The 14,223-nt window shown below is 42.2% G+C and overlaps 1 pseudogene across 1 annotated transcript in view; it reads left to right on the forward strand.

The window, feature by feature from the left end:
* Positions 1-14,223, forward strand: part of LOC110529202 (laminin subunit alpha-2-like) — a 167,588-nt pseudogene that overhangs the window by 112,873 nt on the left and 40,492 nt on the right. Inside the window, exons 30-34 of the transcript XR_016482752.1 lie at positions 37-123; positions 281-434; positions 7,227-7,371; positions 8,214-8,287; positions 10,624-10,760. The product of XR_016482752.1 is annotated as a laminin subunit alpha-2-like (transcript). The remainder of the gene's footprint in view (positions 1-36; positions 124-280; positions 435-7,226; positions 7,372-8,213; positions 8,288-10,623; positions 10,761-14,223) is intronic.

Below are 14,223 nucleotides of genomic sequence, written 5' to 3' on the forward strand. Positions count from 1 at the left end.
AACATCAGTTCTCATATGGAGCTCTCTTTCTTTTAGTTTCAGCCCTTCGAGTGTGACAGAGGGATTGAATGACTACCACTGTGTTGCCTGCCCTGAGGGCCATGTGGGAAAGTACTATGAGAGGTAAGAACTCTCTACTGAACATACAAAACCCACAAGGCTCTTTGTGAATTGTATTTTAACTGAACTCACCTCATCAGTGACTTTGCTATCCCACATTGCTAACAGAACATCACTTACTGTTAGTTATCTACTCTAAACATGGTTTTTGCTCCTCTAGATGTGCCACGGGTTACCACAGCGACCTCCGTGCCCCAGGCGGGGCCCCAACCGTGTGACCTCCGCTCAGGCCAGTGCCGCTGCCGCCCCGGGGCCACTGGACGCACCTGTAGTCAATGCATGAAGAGGCATGTATGTGGGCCCTCTGGGATCATGTGTACGTACACTAATATGACTTACTAATGCACTGTTTTCAATACACACACACACACAAAACTACTAGTACAGAAAAAAATCAGCAAGGTTTCTGAGTAGAGCTCTCTTTGTTGTTTTTTATGTTCGTTCAATATTGTAGACTAATCCTATTTTAGATTTTAGACCCCTAAATCACCTTTGTTGTGAGTCTTAAGTGGAAGAAAATTGTTTTGGGGACAGTTGTAAAACTGCCTAGCTACTTGAGGAATAACATAATTTCCCTTTATTTGCTAGGTTTATTGAATTCAAACAACTTTGTAGTGATTTCATGGTTAATATTGAAGATAGGCTGTAATATGTATTTATAAGCCTACATATCGCACTTGACTGCTAGCTACCTAGCTACCTAGCTACCTAGCTACCTAGCTAGCTCTGTGTTTTTTTTTGTTGTTGTTTGCTTTTGTTTTTTTTAGCTGTGTTTACATGTTATCTCCATACCCCACTTGCCTAGCTACCGAACGTTGCACACCTATTTTAATTTTTTGATGTCTAGTGTTCACCTTCTCTTCTTTACGTCATAGTCAAGCCACCTTTTGGGAATTGGGTGCTCCTCTATGGGTTGTGTCTGTTAAACGTGTTTATTTCTCTAAAATGTTGTGCACGAATTTGTTAACATCCCTGTTAGTGAGTATTTTTCTCGATTGCCAAGATAATCCATCCACCTGACAGGTGTGGCATATCAGGAAGCAGATATCAATAAATAGGTGCACCTTGTGCGGGGGACAATAAAAAGCCACTAAAATATGCAGTTTTGTCACACAACAAGTTTTGAGGCAGCGTGCAATTGGCATGCTGACTGCAGGAATGTCCACCAAAGCTGTTGCTAGAGAATGTAATGTTAATTTCTCTACCATAAGCCGCTTACAACGTCGTTTTAGAGAATTTGACAATACATCCAACCAGCCTCACAACCGCAGACCACATATATGGCGTTGTGTGGGCGAGTGGTTTGCTAAAGTATATGTTGTAAACAGAGTGCAATTTGAATGCACAGAGATACCATGACAAGATCCTGAGGCCCATTGTGAGGTCAATTGTTTTTAATGTATCTGTGACCAACAGATGTATATCTGTATTCCCAGTCATATGAAATCCATAGATTAGGGCCTAATTAATGAATTTAAGTTGACTGATTTCCTTATATGAACTGTAGCTCTGTAAAATTGTTTAAATTGTTGCATGTTGTGTATCATTGTTTTTTCATGTTTAGTTGTGTCGTGACTTGACTTTCGTTAATCTGATGACTGATATTTATTTAACAATATTTATGTATCAATTAACTCATTAGGATTTGGGGCACCACGGAAGAAGTTGTTTAACGAGTTACCATTTCCCAAATTAAACTCGAAAAGATATATAAGTTATACATCGATAACAGTCACGTATTAATCATTACCTCATATCAGTCTCATTCTGAACAGCGAATACTCCTTGGACCGGCAAGAACCACAGCTTGACTTTTGATTCAGCACTACACAAAATGTGTTCAATTATTTATTTGCTAGCTATCTAAATAATAACACAGAATACACATACACACTTATATGAGACAAAGGACCCTAGTGTACTGACAAGATATGACGGCTTATTACACAGCGATGGAGAAGGTGAGAATAGAGAGATAGAGAAAAAGGAAATTTTATTTTATCGTGGATACATTCTATGACTGTCCTCACATTAATCATATACCTTGTACACGAACTGCCACCTGTTTGGAATAAGAAAATAATTAATGTATTTACGCGTTGAATGCCGTTCGTTTGTCATTTATCTCGGTCGGAACCAAGCCCTCTTGGAAAGTTGTTTCGGTGAGCCTTTCCTGTTGGCTACTTGTACAGTACATGCTCTGATTGTCCACCAGAGGTCACAATGTCCTTCTTAGTTGTCCAGTGTCCAATGGGCTGTTTCCTAAGAACAGACGTACCAGTGATTGTCTGAAACAGCCGTACCAGTGATTGTTAGAAAGGGGAGTTTTCTTCTCCTCTTCATTGGGTAGATAGTCAAAGTTCCAAACCACTTTACACACACATTTGCAGACTGGCGGTGTCCTGGTCTGGTAAGTTCATTTTCTTCACCTCGTGTTGAGAGTTTCAGAGTTTCTAACCATTTCAACATGTGGACCACGGTCTCACGTCTTTCTGGTCTAATATGTTAATTCTTAGCCAGTCCTTTTATGCACTCTGGCCAAAGGGGACCGCTCCGTCCGTCTGACACGCTCTTCTGACCTTACTTGGGGCGTGGCTACTTAATGTGCAAAGGATATGATTAGAAGTTATCTCTTATGACTCCTAAAATTACATTCCTATCTTAAAAACTTCTTATGGCTGCAATCCCGTTAACGGGATCGATATGACAATAGCCAGTGAAAGCGTCAAATTCAAAACAACAGAAATCTCATAATTACAATTCCTCAAACATACATGTATCTTATACCGTTTTAAAGGTAACCTTGTTTTTAATACCACCACAGTGTCCGATTTCAAATAGGCTTTACAGCGAAAGCACCACAAATGATTATGTTAGGCCACCACCAAGCCACAGAAAAACACAGCCATTTTTCCAGACAAAGAGAGGAGTCACAAAAAGCACAAATAGAGATAAAATGAATCACGAACCTTTGATTATCTTCATCGGATGACACTCATAGGACTTCATGTTACACAATACATGTATTTTTTGTTTGATAAATTTCATATTTATATAAAAAAATCTGAGTTTACATTGGCGCGTTATGTTCACTAGTTCCAAAAACATCCAGTGATTTTGCATAGCCACATCGATTCAACAGAAATACTCATCATAAATGTAGATAATAATACAAGTCATACACATGGAATTATAGACATACCTCTCCTTAATAATGCAACCGCTGTGTCAGATTTCAAAAAAACTTTACTGAAAAAGCAAACCATGCAGTAATCTGAGACGGCGCTCAGAAAATAAATAAAATGATCTGCCATGTTGGAGTCAACAGAAACCAGAAATCACATGATAAATATTCCCTTACCTTTGATGATCTTCATCAGAATGCACTCCCAGGAATCCTTGTTCCACAATAAATGCTTGATTTGTTCGATAATGTCCATTATTTATGTCCAAGTAGCTACTTTTGTTAGGGCTTTAGGTACACATATCCAAACGCTTGTGCAGGTTCAGCATAACTTCGGACAAAAACTTCAAAAAGTTATATTACAGGTCGAAGAAACATTTCAAACTAAGTATAGAATCAATCTTTAGGATGTTGTTATCATAAATCTTCAATAAAGTTCCAACCGGAGAATTCCTTTGTGTCTAAAGAAGCCATGGAACGCAGGTCGATATCATGTGAAATGCGTGTGACCAGGAAATGGCTCTCTGCCAGTAACCTGACTCATTCAACTCTTATTCAGCCCCACACCACAGTAGAAGCCTCATTGGTTGATACAAGGAGCAAGAGTTCTCTGCTGCATAGAATTTACGACCAGTGTGTGAAGATGTCAAAAACCCCACAGTTCCCTCCTCCCCCCCTTTGCGGATGGGAGAGGGTCTGGTGAGTGTCAGCCATTTCCAAGCTGATCTGACCCATTGTGATCCTCACGTGCAGTCATAACAGTTGTTTTGGTGGTTTCCTCCAAAGGTTTCCTTTGAGCCAAAGCCAAAGGGATCATGCCCAGGGGGCCAGGGTTCTGGCCTGGAAGCACGCTTTCCACTGTGCTCACTTTTGGTACTGCACTGTAGCTGAAGCCGAGGCCGAAGGACAATCCAATAGATGGCCCCACAGAGAAGTACAATTTAAAAATTCCTAAAAAGACACTTTCGTTATCACCTTTGTGACAAAAATATCCATTGAATTATTCCAGTAATTGTCTTCAAGGCCGTTTTTTTCCATCACTCACAGCCTAAGATATGAACATGTAGTATTCATCCAATGTCTGTCATGCTTCTGGATGACGTGATGATGCCATCGCTGCTCGCACTTGCTACAGTGCTCACTGAGCGCTCAATGATCATGCCTCATCATGCCTCATCTTTTGGAGGTGAATGCAGATTGTATGGTGCTCCACAACAACACTCTTGGACTATAACTAAAGTCGATAATCGACATTGCTGCTCAGGAACTCCTTCCGTTTATCCAAATGTAATGGCAGGCCTCCCGAGTGTCACAACCGGACGTGATCGGGAGACCCTAGGGCAGCGCACAATTGGCCCAGCGTCGTCCGGGTTAGGTGAGGGTTTGGCTGGGGGGGCTTTACTTAGCTCATCGCTCTCTTGTGGCGGACAGGTGCCTGCAGGCTGACCTCGATCGTCACATTTGTGCGGCTGGCTTCCAGGTCAAGGGGGTGGGTGTTAAGAAGCACAGTTTGATGGGTCATGTTTTGGAGGATGCATGACTCGACCTTCGCCTACCCTTCGGGCAGTTGCAGCGATGAGTCAAGTTTGAAATTGGTGAGAAAAATAAAGAAATCATTTTTAATGGCAACATTTTACTGGACATTATATTACCGTAATTTGTCGTGAAGAGTTCATCGTCAAACGGCGGGAAATTAGCTAGCTAGGTAGGCCTCATTCCCTTCCTTGATTGGTGCAAGGCAAGCCACAAAAAGTGTGCTGCTTGTTAGGGCGGCGGCGCAATAGCGGGTGAAAGTAGTCTTCTTCTTCTAGTGGATTTTTAAGTGTATTGATGCCTCTCAAAGGTACTGTATGAGTGCAAGACTCACTCAGATGAACAAAAATATATATTGGAAGAAACCAAAAAAACTAAAAACCCGCCCTAAACTACATAATCAGCACCCACCCCTATCCCACTATCCATAATACAGATAGATCCGGTGGGATTAATCCTTCTTCGGGCCTGGGAGACCGGCACTTCTACTGGCAACATTTCCTGTAGGTTCACAGATATGTCTCGAACTTCCATAAAAATGTCAGCTGCTTTCACAACAATGCCAATTTTCTGTGGCCTGTGTTCTACTTGCACAGCACAATTCACAACCATCGTGATGAAGCCAGGAATCTTCATTTGTCAAAGCACATTTTCTGGGGACCACAAGTTGTAATGGGAACATTCACTGTTGCCGTTGGTCCTTCTGTAGCGGCGGGGAGAGCATTCCCTCCCGGTCCTCCACAACCCTTTTCACTGCACTGCATACCTAATGTAACACCCTGTCTTATTCTGACTTTAGTTACCTGTATCTGTTTCCCTTTTATTGGGCACTCTGAAGACCTGGCTTCATGATTACCTTTGGAGTTACTACACTGACTGGGTTTGTCCTCCAGGCATGTCTCCACGTAATGAAAACCCTCACATCTGGCACATCTAGGCTGCTCCTTCCTACAAACTGATGCTTCATGACCAAATATCTGGCAGTGAAATCCTTGCAGCACAGTAGGCATGAATACTTTGACTGTGTAGCTAACATATGATAACATTGCCCGAGAAGGGAGAAACTCCAAATCAAAACATCATACGGGTCAGACAACTCCATGATTTACTTTTTTTTAACCTTCAACCATACTTCAATCAACAAAGAATCATCGTGGACAGGTCTTCCCACTCTTCAGACACCGAAGCCGCTCCTTAATTTAATACTTCATTCTCTTCAACTCCTTCAAACTCCGTGTCAATCCCTCCATGGTCACTATTAACAAGAGGAAAAAAGTACTCAGAATCAGTCGTTTTTTTATATTTGCGAGGGCCAAGTTTATATTTGGAAGACGTAGGTTTATATTCGAGAGATGCAGGTTTGAGCTTGCTTGGTGCCATTCTTCCTCCACTTTAGGATTCTCAACCTGGGGTGTATTCATTAGTCGGATTCCGTAGCAAAACATTTAGTCTGATGCAAAAATAACCAGTATACCGTTTACTCTAGGAAGCAAACGGACCAAAATACGGAGGGACCTATTCGTCCAATAGAAACTTAGAACAATATAAATATTTTATTTTTGGAGTAATCCGACTAATGAATACGACCCTGGAAAAGACACACAGGATGTGTGCCCTCTTTCTGTGTGGATTGTCAGGCCTTCCTCTGTAACAGTGGGTCTGTAAAAAACATGTTCATTTATTCAGGAGAAACTGGAAGGACATGACAAGTCTACACATGGTTTGTTTTGTGTGTGTGTGTGTGTGTGTACTGTGCCCGCAAGTGTGTGTTTTGCTTTCCTATTGCTTGTGGCATGTTGAACACTCATAATGGGCTGCCAAAAGCCGTTTCACACTCTATGTTAAATTTCACGCTTGAGATCCCTTCACCCGGTGCCGCTCCTGTTTAATCTCAAACCAGCAAAAAAACTCCAGGATTCTCCAAAGCCTAAAGAGTAGAGGACCAAGGACGGCTATCTTGAAGTGTTTTCAAAGAGCGATTGTGTCTTTTGAGGGAGCACTGGTGTGTGTGGGGGAATGGTATGAAACTAAACTTAACAGGGTGAAGGAGGAAGAAGCTGGGGCTCAACCCGTTCCACCATGTCCCTCACAAAGCACTTCTCTCAGGCTGTGCCCCCTCCTCGGGTGACAACACAGTCGCCCTTGTAAATACAGTAATGCCCCCCTGGTAGAGATGTTGCCAGGCAACAAGCTACCATTAGCACCCCCATGCCCTTGGGGTTGACCCCTTGACCCCCAGTAGGGTGGTGTGTGTGTGTGTGTGTGTGTGTGTGTGTGTGTGTGTGTGTGTGTGTGTGTGTGTGTGTGTGTGTGTGTGTGTGTGTGTGTGTGTGTGTGTGTGTGTGTGTGTGTGTGTGTGTGTGTGTGTGTGTGTGTGTGTGTGTGTGTGTGTGTGTGTGTGTGACTGTTCTGGGCTCTTCATTAGTAATATGCAAAGATTGCATCGTATTATCACCAGTATCAACCTCACCACCCCTCTACCACTGCCATACAAAGTCCTCTACCAGTTTGAGAACATGACAGAGTAACTCAAGGTGAATAGAAGGCACCCAAACACTTCCCTTTGTGTTCTCTGCAAGGAGAGTACTACATTATTTCTGTTTTTAACAATTATATGATTATTCGATTTTAAAGATAAAGATTCTAAGCTGATATATAAAAAAAAACTTGGATTTTGCTAAGATGAACAGAATCAGTCGTGATTAAGTTACCCACCTGGACAAGATGCTGTGTTAATATCTCTCAGCTGTTAGTGTCTCTGTGGGAGACGTAGAGCCCGTCACACACCGCGGCTTCACTCCTCAAATCCACTCCAGACGACACCATAGCTCCACTCCGTTTAGCCACCTCTCCCTCTCATGCAAGAACAAAGACACAATCACCAGAATCTGTAGCAGTGATATATTACACACACAGCAGCCTTTAAACTTGTTGATAACAAAAGGGAATTTTCCCCAAATCCTTGGAAAGCAGAGGAGATGGAACTGGAGATATAAGACACAACAAAGATGCAGATTATTACTAAAGGGCATCCTGAGGGGGGCCAATGAAGATATCACTTGACTGCTCCCCTCTTGTGGAAAGCCAGATCATTGGCTCAGGCTGGGCTTTTAGAGTCCACTGAGCTAGATGCCCTTATGCAGTCTCTGGTGCTCTGCTGTTTGTAAGTCTGTGAGGAGATATATGGCAGGGGGCCTATTGGCATAACACTGATGAATTGGGCTGGGGTGCAAAGTTAAATACAGGGAATCGAGGGTCTGCTCACACACACCTCGCCTGCCAGAACTGTGGTGATTTAATGGTAGATGACCTTTCGGCACAGTACCCCACTCGGACTCTCTCCCCTCTGCGTGTGTATGTGTGTATGTCCCCACAGCACATGCTCTCGCCACATACTTCGCTGGAGAGGCGCCTGCAGCTGGCCGGCAGTAACCTAGGCAGCCTGGTGACAACCTACTGGTTAAATAGCCCTTGCACAGCCTGGAGGTGTGTTTCGGGTTATTGTCCTGTTAAAAAACAAATGACAGTCCCAATAAGCTCAAACCAGATGGGATGGCGTATCGCTGCAGCATGCTGTGGTAGCCATGCTGGTTAAATGTGCCTTGAATTTTAAATAAATCACTGACAGTGTCACCAGCAAAGCAGCCTCACACCATCATACCTCCTCCTCCATGCTCCACGGTGGGAACCGCACATGCAGAGATCATTCGTTCACCTACTCTGTATCTCACAAAGACACGGTGGTTGGAACCAAAAATCTAAAATTTGGACTCATTTCCACCGGTCTAATGTCCATTAGTTGTGTTTCTTGGCCCAAGCAGGTCTCTTCTTATTGGTGTCCTTTAGTAGTGGTTTCTTTACAGCAATTCGACCATGAAGGCCTGATTCAGATGAGATGTGTCTTTTACTTGAACTCTATGAAGCATTTATTTATTTTGGCAGCAATCTGAGGTGCAGTTAACTCTAATGAACTTATCCTCTGCAGCAGAGGTAACTCTGGGTCTTCCTTTCCTGTGGCGGTCCTCATGAGAGCCAGTATCATCATGGCGCTTGAGGGTTTTGCGACTGCACTTGAAGAAACTTTCAAAGTTCTTGGAATGTTCTGTTTTGACTGACCTTCATGTCCTGAAGTAATAATGGACTGTCGTTTCTCTTTGCTTTCTTTGAGCTGTTCTTGCCATAATATGGACTTTACCAACTAGAACTATCTTCTGTATACCACCCCTACCTTGTCACAACACAACTGATTGGCTCAAACACATCAATAAGGAAAGAAATTCCACAAATTAACTTTTAACAAGGCATACTTGTTAATGAAATGCATTCCAGGTATCTACTTCATGAAGCTGGTTGAGAGAATGCCAAAAGTGTGCAAAGCTGTCATCAAGGCAAAGGGTGGCTACATTGAAGAATTTTAAATATAAAATATATTTTGATTTGTTTAACACTTTTTTTGGTTACTACGTGATTCCATATGTGTTATTTCATAGTTTTGAAGTCTTCACTATTATTCTACAATGTAGAATACAATGTAGAATGTACAATAATTGGGGCGGCAGGGTAGCCTAGTGGTTAGAGCGTTGGACTTGTAACTGGAAGGTTGCAAGTTCAAACCGCTGAGCTGACAAGGTACAAATCTGTCATTCTACCCCTGAACAGGCAGTTAACCCACTGTCCCTAGGCCGTCATTAAAAATAAGAATTTGTTCTTAATTGACTTGCCTAGTTAAATAAAAAAAATGTAGAAAATAGTAATAATAAAGAAAAACCCTGGAATGAGTAGGTGTGTCCAAACTTTTGACTGGTACGGTAGAATGTTCTGTTGCAGAAAGATAGCTCTGTTACCAAAACAACCCACTGTCTAAAAGACATCTTTACTTCTCATTTCTCTGACAAGAAAACACATTCTGACATTGACATTTAATGTTAGGTTGTTTGGTTTAGTCCTTACGTAAGCACAGCTAGTCCATTTTGTGATTCACTCATTCTATAATCCTGACCTTGTTGTTTTGTTCCTTGCTGCAGAACAAAGATGTATATTTTCTTTCGAAGCCTTGGTTATTGTAAGAAATCCATATATTTTCATTGACATTGGTTCTTTGTGTATGTACTAGGTTGTCTCTTTTGATTCGAACACACAGTACTTAGCTATTGAACTTGATTTAGCATTTATGAATGGTCTAAATCAACTCTGACTGCTGGTTCTGAAATAGATTGTTTGGACCAGTCACTCTGAGGCTGTCCCTTAGACCATTGGGGGCCACAGGATTCCGGATTGGAAACGTGCAGTTAACACACTAGGCACAATTTCAAATAAAATAAAATCAAGTTGTAATAGTCACATGCGCCGAATACAAAAGGTGTAGACCTTACAGTGAAATGCTTGCTTACGAGCCCCTAATCAACAATGCAGTTTAAAAGAAATATGGATAAGAATAACAAATAAAAATAAACAAGTAATTAAAGAGCTGCAGTAAAATGACATTAGCGAGGCTATATACAGGGGGGTACAGGTACAGAGTCCATGTGCAGAGCACCGGTTAGTTGAGGTTATATGTACATGTAGGTAGAGTTATTAAAGTCAATATGCATAGATGATAACAACAGAAAGTAGCAACGGTATGAACACAATTTAACTTCTATTTCATGTTGGTTCAACGTAATTTCATTGAACTGACAATATAACAAAAGTTGATTAAACCAGCGTGTGCCCAGTGGGAATTGTGCATCTTGAATAAACACTCTGAACACTGGCCCATCCTGCTTTGGTTTGTCCATCCAACTGATTGAATGTGTGTGTGTTCTCTCCCAGGTGACCAAAGTGTCGGCAGACGGCGAGCAAACAGATGACGATGCTGAGAGAATCCACAAAAGAGCCAAAGACCTGGAACTATTCATCAAGAACAACCTACTGGCTGCAGAAGGTACAGTACATTTGTCTACATTCATATAACATAAGATTCTCCCATAAACTAGCACATCTAAATGACATTCCTGCTGTACTGCTGCAGAGCACTGATTCAGTGTCGTAAAGGCCAGAGCGTCAGGATGTTGTGGAAATCAGCTCAGTGCTGTGTCCTCTGCTCTGTGATTAGACGCCATTGTTTTGTAACATTTTCTACTGGGTTGAAATTGGAAGAGGATTCTGTTAATAAAGGGCCTGGTCGGCGTAGAGCGCTGGAGCAGTGTTGCCATGTAAAGGCCTAATTAATAGGGATGGAGGATGGGTTCTGGAGAAGGCGGTACAATCAGAGTGGGCTGGCATGTTGTGGCTCCTCACTGTGGGTGACATGATTAGTGTCAGCAGGGAACCTTTCTCCCCCAGCCTCGCCAGCATGGACCATCCCTGCTACAGTTGAGGTCAGACGTTTACATACACCTTAGCCAAATACATTTAAACTCAGTTTTTCACAATTCCACAATTTTCATAATCCTAGTAAAAATGTCCTGTCTTAGGTCAGTTAGGATCACCACTTTATTTTAAGAATGTGAAATGTCAGAATAATAGCAGAGAGAATGATTTATTTCAGCTTTGATTTCTTTCACCACATTCCCAGTGGGTCAGACGTTTACATACCCTCAATTAGTATTAGGTAGCATTGCCTCTAAATTGTTTAACTTGGGTCAAACATTTTGGTTAGCCTCCCACAAGCTTCCCACAATAAGTTGGGTGAATTTTGGCCCATTCCTCCTGACAGAGCTGGTGTAACTGAGTCAGGTTTGTAGGCCTCCTTGCTTGCACACACTTTTTCAGTTCTGCCCACAAATGTTCTATAGGATTGAGGTCAGGGCTTTGTGATGGCCACTCCAATACCTTGACGTTGTTGTCCTGAAGCCATTTTGCCACAACTTTGGAGGTATGCTTGGGGTCATTGTAAGATCCATTTGCGACCAAACTTTAACTTCGTGACTGATGTCTTCAGATGTTGCTTCAATATATCCACATCATTTTTCTTTCTCATGATGCTACCTATTTTGTGAAGTGCACCAGTCCCTCCTGCAGCAAAGCACCCCCACAACATGATGCTGCCACCCCCGTGCTTCGGCTTGCAAGCGTCCTCACTTTTCCTCCAAACATAACGATGGTCGTTATGGCCAAACAGCTCTAATTTTGTTTCGTCAGACCAGAGGACATTTCTCCAAAAAGTACGATCTTTGTCCCCATTTGCAGTTGCAAACTGTAGTCTGGTTTATCCATGGCGGTTTTGGAGCAGTGGCTTCTTCCTTGCTGAGCGGCCTTTCAGGTTATGTCGACATAGGCCTTGTTTTACTGTGAATATAGATACTTTTGTACCTGTTTCCTCCAGCATCTTCACAAGGTCCTTTACTGTTGTTCTGGAATTGATTTGTACTTTTCACACCAAAGTATCTTCATCTCTAGGAGACAGAACCCGTCTCCTTCCTGAGTGGTATGACGGCTGCGTGGTCTGAACATGGTGTTTATAGTTGCGTACAATTGTTTGTACAGATGAACATGGTACCTTCAGGCATTTGGAAATTGCTCCCAAGGATGAACCAGACTTGTGGATGTCTACAAGTTTTTTTCTGAGGTCTTGGCTGATTTCTTTTGATTTTCCCATGATGTTAAGCAAAGAGGGACTGAGTTTGAAGGTTGGCCTTGAAGTACATCCATAGGTACACCTCCAATTGACTAAAATTATGTCAATTAGCCTATCAGAAGCTTCTAAAGCCATGGCATCCTTTTCTGGAATTTTCTAAGCTGTTTCAAGGCACAGTCAACTTAGTGTATGTAAACTTCTGACCCACTGGAATTGTGATACAGTGAATTATAAGTGAAATAATCTGTCTGTAAACAATTGTTGGAAAAATGACTTGTGTCATGTACAAAGTAGATGTCCTAACCGACTTACTAAATCTATAGTTTGTTAACCGGAAATGTGTGGAGTGGTTGAAAAACAAGTTTTAATGACTCCAACCTAAGTGTATGTAAACCAACTTCAACTATACATGCTACAGCAGGTGGGACTCGCGCTGCCAGAAGCATACGGCACAGACACCCGCATGAGCAGAAACACAGACACACATGCACACACATTCAAAGGAATATACACAAAAACCACATTCACACACAAACACACACACTGTCAAAGGAACGCAAACACACACACACAAACTTTCACTGAACCTCAAACACAGTCTCTAACCCATTAGAGGATTGGACTGGTTCAAATGGGCTATTTACATGTCTACTGATTGTAGGCAATGACTGACTTCAGTGATGCCATCCTCATTTACATGAAAATTGTATTTTCTGAAATATTTAAACAACAAAAAAAACACACTCAAAGTGGGATGCACAGAGCATGTCTCCCTTGACTTCCTCGCAAAGATTCATGATCACATAGAGTTTCTTGTAAAAGCAGGAGGAGATTGGACTGTTTTTTCATGCTGATGTATTCGTAAAGGAGACAATCTGATTATGCAATCCACCAAACATTTAAGTGTTTAATTGCCTTTGAAACATGCTATGTAATTATTCCGTGCCGGAGTACTTTAATAGGTATATATTTTGTCTTTGTAATCACATTAAGTGTTTACGTTTGAACTGTTCAGGAATGTAGGGAATGCATCCAATTAAGCCTCATTTTCAATTTGATGATTTATATTCAAATTAGAACCCAATTGGAGCAACTTCTCTCTCCGTTTCTTTTGAACTGATTGGGTTTAGATTTCAAAGACCACATTCATTTGATTACAGTACATTGGTCTGCCAAACATAATTTGAATGTCTTTGAATCAACTTATAAGAAGCCTCCATTGCCATTGAATGGAAAGTAAAAAGTGCTTTTGTTGTGATCCACTTTGTTCTGCCTTGCTTTGAGCAATTCATCTAATCTGGGCGCTCGCTAGCTGCTTCTGTAGCTCATCCCTCTGTGCTCTATGAGCACACAAACAAAGGCTTGGCTGTACGCAAATAACACACATACGAAGATGAGCTCTTTGCTGATGATGGCGTCTAGTGTAGTGTAGTAATACACACTTCCTGTACTAACTAACTGGCCCTTGGGTGGTTTAGAGGCCAGTGTGGATTTGGCATGTTTTTTTGACGTTAGCAGCATAGCAAACAGATGCACAGCCCTCTCAGATCCTCTCTCTCTCTCTCTCCCTCTCTCTCTCTCTCTCTCTCTCTCTCTCTCTCCCCCTCTACCTCTCTCTCTCTCTCTCTCTCTCCCCCTCCCTCTCTCTCTCTCTCTCTCCCTCTGTCTCTCTCTCTCTCTCTCTTTCTCTCTCTTTCTCTCTCTCTCTCTCTCTCTCTCCCCTCTCCCCTCTCCCTCTCTCTCTCTCTCTCTCTCGCTCCCCCCTATCTCTCTCTCTCTCTCTCACTCTCTCCCCTCTCTCTCGCAATTTCCTCTCTCCTCTCTCTCT

This window comes from Oncorhynchus mykiss, chromosome 8, assembly GCF_057628025.1.
Source record: "Oncorhynchus mykiss isolate SJ-2025 chromosome 8, ASM5762802v1, whole genome shotgun sequence".
In the NCBI taxonomy this organism is placed as follows: domain Eukaryota; kingdom Metazoa; phylum Chordata; class Actinopteri; order Salmoniformes; family Salmonidae; genus Oncorhynchus; species Oncorhynchus mykiss.